This window comes from Monodelphis domestica, chromosome 4, assembly GCF_027887165.1.
Source record: "Monodelphis domestica isolate mMonDom1 chromosome 4, mMonDom1.pri, whole genome shotgun sequence".
In the NCBI taxonomy this organism is placed as follows: domain Eukaryota; kingdom Metazoa; phylum Chordata; class Mammalia; order Didelphimorphia; family Didelphidae; genus Monodelphis; species Monodelphis domestica.
This window is the reverse complement of record NC_077230.1, coordinates 190,870,093-190,876,160: the sequence shown is the minus strand read 5'-3', so window position 1 is coordinate 190,876,160 and position 6,068 is coordinate 190,870,093.

The following is a 6,068-nucleotide window of genomic DNA, read 5'->3' as shown; positions in this document are numbered from 1 at the left end:
ACCAATGGGTGGTCTGTCCAGCATTCAGCTGGCTCTGGTGATCTTTACATCCTGGATATCTCGCCGGCCTACAATGATGTAGTCAATGAGATGCCACTGTTTTGATCGTGGGTGCATCCACGTTGTTTTATATTTGTTCGCCATTCTGAACATAGTGTTCATGATGGTGAATTCGAACTCTGAGCATTTGCTGAGTAGCAGTAGGCCATTGTTGTTAATTTTTCCCACGCTGTGTTTGCCAAGCACTCCTTTCCATCTTTCATGGTCCTGGCCAACACGGGCGTTGAAGTCTCCCAGTGGTATCAGCTTGTCATTTGTGGGCACGGAGTGCAGGATGGCACTCAGGTCAGAGTAGAACTGCTCGATGGTCTCCTCTGTGCTGGTCAGTGTTGGGGCATATGCGCTGATGATTGTGGCATACCGGTCTTTGCTGAGAGGTAAATGGATCTTCATGAGCCTCTCGCTGATGCCCACAGGCAAGTCTGGCAGCTGTTTGAGCAAACTGGTCTTGATAGCCAGGCCAACACCGTGAATTCTGTCTTCATTTGACCACCATCCACCACTGGATATACCTTTCCAGAAGAAGGTGTATCCAGTGGTGGGTTCGCTGAGTGATTCCTCTTCTGGTAAGCGTGTTTCGCTTAAGGCTGCAATGTCGATGTTATATCGCGCCAGTTCTTTACTGATTAGAGCTGTTCTTCTCTCAGGTCTTGGGATATTCTCTCTATCAAGTAATGTCCTGGTGTTCCATGCTCCTAGTAGGAGTTTCTTTGTTTTTGTTTCTTTTGAATTCGACCGCTTAAAGGGATGACCCGCCAGCTGCGATGTGCTGACCGGGTGTTTGTAGGGCAAGCAATGTTTAGGACACCTTTTCTAGTCCCCTCCCTTGATTAGAGTGAGCAGTGCTGTCCTAGAGAGGGCTGCTCAGTTGCCCAGGATGCTGCTGAACGTCCCTGCTGCCCTACAGGGCCGAGTGACCACTGGTCCGTGGGCCACCTAAATGCAGGATTGTGACTACAACTGCCAGTGGTCACCTCCACATGTTGTGTCGCCACTCCCCCATCACAGCAGATCTTGAAGAGGGTGGACGGGGTTAGGATAGATGAGTGTGCACAAAGATACTTGTGCGTGAAGGAGATTTAAGTGGAAAAGCCGATGCACAGAGACAGTCCCACTCTCTCGACATTGGAAGCCTGGGCCCAGTGGCACGAAAAGTCATTACATCTGGAGACTCCCTCAGCTGCATTGGATGGCCTTGTTGTCTTTTGTGCCCCAACACACCCTAAGCACTCCACAGTGCTTTGCTGCATCGCCATCTCAGCCGTTGAACCTTCTTGTTGGTTTCTTCCTTCTGTTCAGCCGAGGCAGTTTTCACATGCTGGGTGAGCAAAGCCCTGGTTCACCAGGGGTCGACGATCTGATGGCTACCCTCACAAGGTTTAGCCGGCCTGTAGAAGCCTTTGCCCAGGGTGTCGCCGCTGCTGCATGCTAGCAGCTACTGGGAGCCACAAGTGAGAGCTGGGTGTCAGGTGGGGGTCAGAGGCTGGAGAGCTGCCCTAGGAGGGCACGACAAGCCCTCCATACCAGAGATACTACCCTTCCCTGAGCACCCCATACACCCCACTACTACTACTACTACTACTACTACTACTACTACTACTACTACTACTACTACTGCCACCATCTCTAATGCTGCTGTTGCTGCTGCTGCTAGCATATATCTAGCTTTTTGGTTTTGTGATATGGAAATCACATTAAAAGACTGATATGTATTAATTTAAGGTCTCCAAGGAATTCAGCTATGTAATTCCTAAATGAAAACTAAAGTCAGCAGTCAATCTTTTATGGAGTTTTTAATTACTAACAGGAGGAAGAAAGGTATAAGAGAGAGAGAGAGAGAGAGAGAGAGAGAGAGAGAGAGAGAGAGAGAGAGAGAGAGAGAGAGAGAGAGAGAGAAAGGGGAGAGAAGGGAATAGGGCTTAAATACCCACTCTGCTTAGGCTGGGCCAAAGGCCCAAGGCCTTGGATAGCCAAGGCAAAGAAAAGAGAGCAGTCCCTATCACTCACGTGACCAAAATGGAGAAACAGTCCTAGGGCCTCCACTTCAAGCACCAGGCTCCAACCCCCGCCTTTCCTCCACACAGGAAGTCCCCAGACTCCTCTGCTGTCCTCTACCTCACTTCCTGTGTCTCCCCTGTGCCAATGGTGGCTCTAGCTTAACCCAGGACCGCCCAGAGGTCTGGCCCCTTTGCACATGTCTGTTGAAGGTCATATTCTCAAATAATTAAATCTTGATCTTTGCTGCAGCCCTTCCTAAATCCTGTTACCCTGAGTAGGCTGGAGATTGTAGTTTCCAAGACCTGATTTTGTCATTCCAAGTATTTCCATTGTTATTGATCAGGAAATAGCCAAATTCCATCCTCTAAAGAATGGTTTGAACAGGAGTAGTTTTGAAATTCACAGTTTTTGGCAAAGTACTTTACAAATATGATTTTATTTAATCCTCAACAACACTAGCAGGCAGGTTCTATTTTTATAGATGAGGAAACTGAGGCAGGTGGTGGTTTAGTGATTTGCCCAGGGTCACATAGCTAGTAAATATGTGAGGCAGACTTTCTCAAAATCTAGCATGCCATTCTATGCTCAGATTTCCTCCCCTTCTCTATCTGAAATTCTACATTGGAGGGATCACTTCACTCTATGGTTTTTATCATTTTTGCTCTAGTAACCAATTCCTTCCCATTAGGGAAGATGAGATCCAGTAAAAAAAAACAACATTTCCCCTCATCATGAGGGATGAAATTGTCACTAAGACAAGGAAAGAACTTATCAGCTGCATGGATTTTGGAAGAGAGAGAGAACACCAGCAGAGTCCTGGATAATTCAAGCCCCACATCAGATATCATACCTCTGGACCAAATTTATGATGTTTCCCAAATTATTCATCTATTTCTTCTTTCTGCCAAAGAATTATATAGTATATTCTAGTGACAAAATAATTTTTTCTCCTCCACCCAAATACCACCTGTCACATTTACCTACCCTGGTTCCTAGAAATGCATACCTCCTTAATAGATATGATTTTCTAACACCAGCTCTCTTTTATATACCCTGTGTTTTTTGTTGAATGGCCATATTTTATCATCAGTGATTGGGCTTAGGTTTGCAGATAATGCCACCTTGGGTTGCATTTGAGCTCCTTTGCTCTTCAGAACACATTATTCCCTCTTGGAGTTTCTGGATAGTCATGTATTCAAGTTTTGTTTCCATTATATTTGAAAGTCTTTCTCCTGGTTGCTGGTAGAATTTGTTATATGTCATTAGAATTGTTTAATTTAATGCCTTTGTGTCTTGGAGTTTGCCTCATAGGGTGATTTTTTTTTCTTCTGGAGGCAATCTATGGATTTTTTTGATTGGTACTTTGTTTTCTATGCTCAGATTTTGTTCTTTGATTTTCAGAGGTGTCCAACTTCATGTCCCTATATAATGTTTACTTGACAAAGAGACTAGAGTAGTTTGATATTTCCTTCTCCAGCTTGTTTTATAGATGAGGAAACTGAGGTAAACAGGATTAAGTGACTTGTCTGGGGTCACACAGCCAGTAAGTAAGATGAATCTTCCCAATTCTACCCCAGTGCTCTACCTACTGAATCATCTGGCTGTTTCTCTGTGTTTAGAAATTCTGGACAAATTTTGTGCAGTATTTCTTGAATTATAATATCTAGGATATTTGACTTGTAATTTTCTTCAGAGAGATCTATAAACCTTAAATTATCTCTACAAATCTTATATTCAAGATCAATATATTTTGCTTGTATTGGGATCATATTTTCTTTTAATGTTATTGCTTTTTTCCTTCTCTTTTTTTCCAAATTTCCCTTCATGTCTGTGTATTTGCATTCCAAATTAGTGGTTCTGTCTTTTGTTTCTATGGCAAGATTTGCCACTGTGGATTCAAATTTTTCTATTATTCCAATTATTTCTGCTATACAGGCATAGATTTTACTTTCATGATTCTTATCTCTCTCTTAAATAATTTAGACCAATATTATTCTGATTCCATGTTTTCTTCGAAATGTACCTTGTCTCACCAGGAATGGATTCGTTTTCCTTTTTCTTTCTTTAATTATTCAGAGATTTTTGTACTCATTAACATGATCTGGAGGTTATGTTTTTAATATCTTCACTATTGATTTATTAGCTTGTGCTGAAAGTTTTATCTGAGTTTTTTCCTCTTGAAATCTTTGGTAATCTCAGTTGTTCCTCTTTGTGTTTTCATATCACTCACTTCTTCCCACAATTTTGGTTTTCTTAGATGTCAGAACTCAAAGTATTCCTCTAGAGCTTCCTCCAACACTAGGGAATTAATTCTTTATTGACCTCAATCTCTAGGCCAAATGATATCTAGAGGTGGTGGACAGAAAATTCCATAGCTAAATGCTAATCCCCATTCCTTCAGGCTGGTGGATGACTTTCATATATGCTGGCACTTAGCTTTAAGTTCCTTTTGCTCCTCAGTTCTCTGGCTGAGCACTCTTGAAGTATACTGTTTGAGTCCCAGGCAGAGTGAACTTCCTGATTTTTCTTGTGGAAATTAGAAAGGAATAGAGGGGAAAGGAAATAATTACTTTAACAAATATTATTTTTATTTGCTTCTTACAATCCTGTAAAGGAGAGACATACACAGAGTAGTATTTATTATGCTTCATCTGAAGTAAAAAAAGTAGTAGCAATCATGATATCAGACAAAGCTAAAGCATAGTTCCAAATTGCCCTCCAGAGGGGCTGGATCAGTTCACAACTCCACGAAGAGTGCATTAGTGTCCTATTTTGCCACATCCACTCCAACATTTATCACTTTCCTTTACTGACAAATTGGTCAATCTGATAGTTGTGAGATGGTACTTCAGTGTTTTAATTTGCATTTCTCTAATCAAGAAATATTTAGACCATTTTTCCATATGATTATTGATAGCTTTGATTTCTTCATCTGAAAATTGCTTGTTTATATCCTTTGACCATTTGGTAATTGGGGAATGGTTTGTATTGTTACACATTTGATTTAGTTCTCTATAAATTTGAAAACTTAGACCTTCATCAGAGAAATTTGTTATAAAAATTTCCCCTAGTTTGTTGTTTCCCTTCTAATCTTGGTTACATTAGTTTTGTTTCTACAAAGCCTTTTTAATTTAATATAATCAAAATTATTCATTTTACATCTTATATAATACTCTATTCCATGTTTGGTCATAAATTCTTCTCTTCTCTAAAGATCTATCAAGTAAACTATTCTGTGTTCCCCTAATTTAGCTATGGTATCACTCTTTGTATCTAAATCATCTATCCATTTTTACCTTATCTTGTAAAGGGTGTGAGATATTTGTCTATCTTAGCTTCTGCCATACTGTTTTCCAAGTTTACTAGAAGTTTTTCTTAGTAAGTTCTTATTCCAAGGATCTTTGGGTATATCAAACACTAGGTTACTAAGGTCATTTACCCCTATATTTTGTGTATCTAATCTCTCTATTGAGTTTTAATTCTATTTCTTAGCTAGTACCGGATTGTTTTGATGGTTGCTGCTTTAAAGTACATTTTGAGATCTGGTCCCGCCAGGCCATCTTTCATCATGATTTTTTTTCATTAGTCCTTCCCTTCATATTCTTGGCCATTTGTTCTTCCAGATGACTTTTGTTATTATTTTCTAGTTGTATGAAATAATTTATACTTTCTGTTCAGCAGTCCATGGCATCTAGACAAAAACTTGACAAAAACAAGGACTTCACAATCAAATGTAGAAAAGCAGAAATAATAAATGTATACTTTTAGATGCTAATGAAATAAAAATTATAATCAATAATGGTCCATGGAAAGAGAAGTGAAAAATTAATTAGGAACCAAATAACCTAATTCTAAATAAAAGGGTTGGTCAAAGAACAAATTATAGAAACAATTTCATTAATGAGAAAGACAATGAGGAGAAAGTATATAAAAAAATTATGGGATATAGCCAAAGAAATACTTAGGGGAAATTTTAAGTGCTTGCCTCAACAACTTTGCAAGGCAGGAGG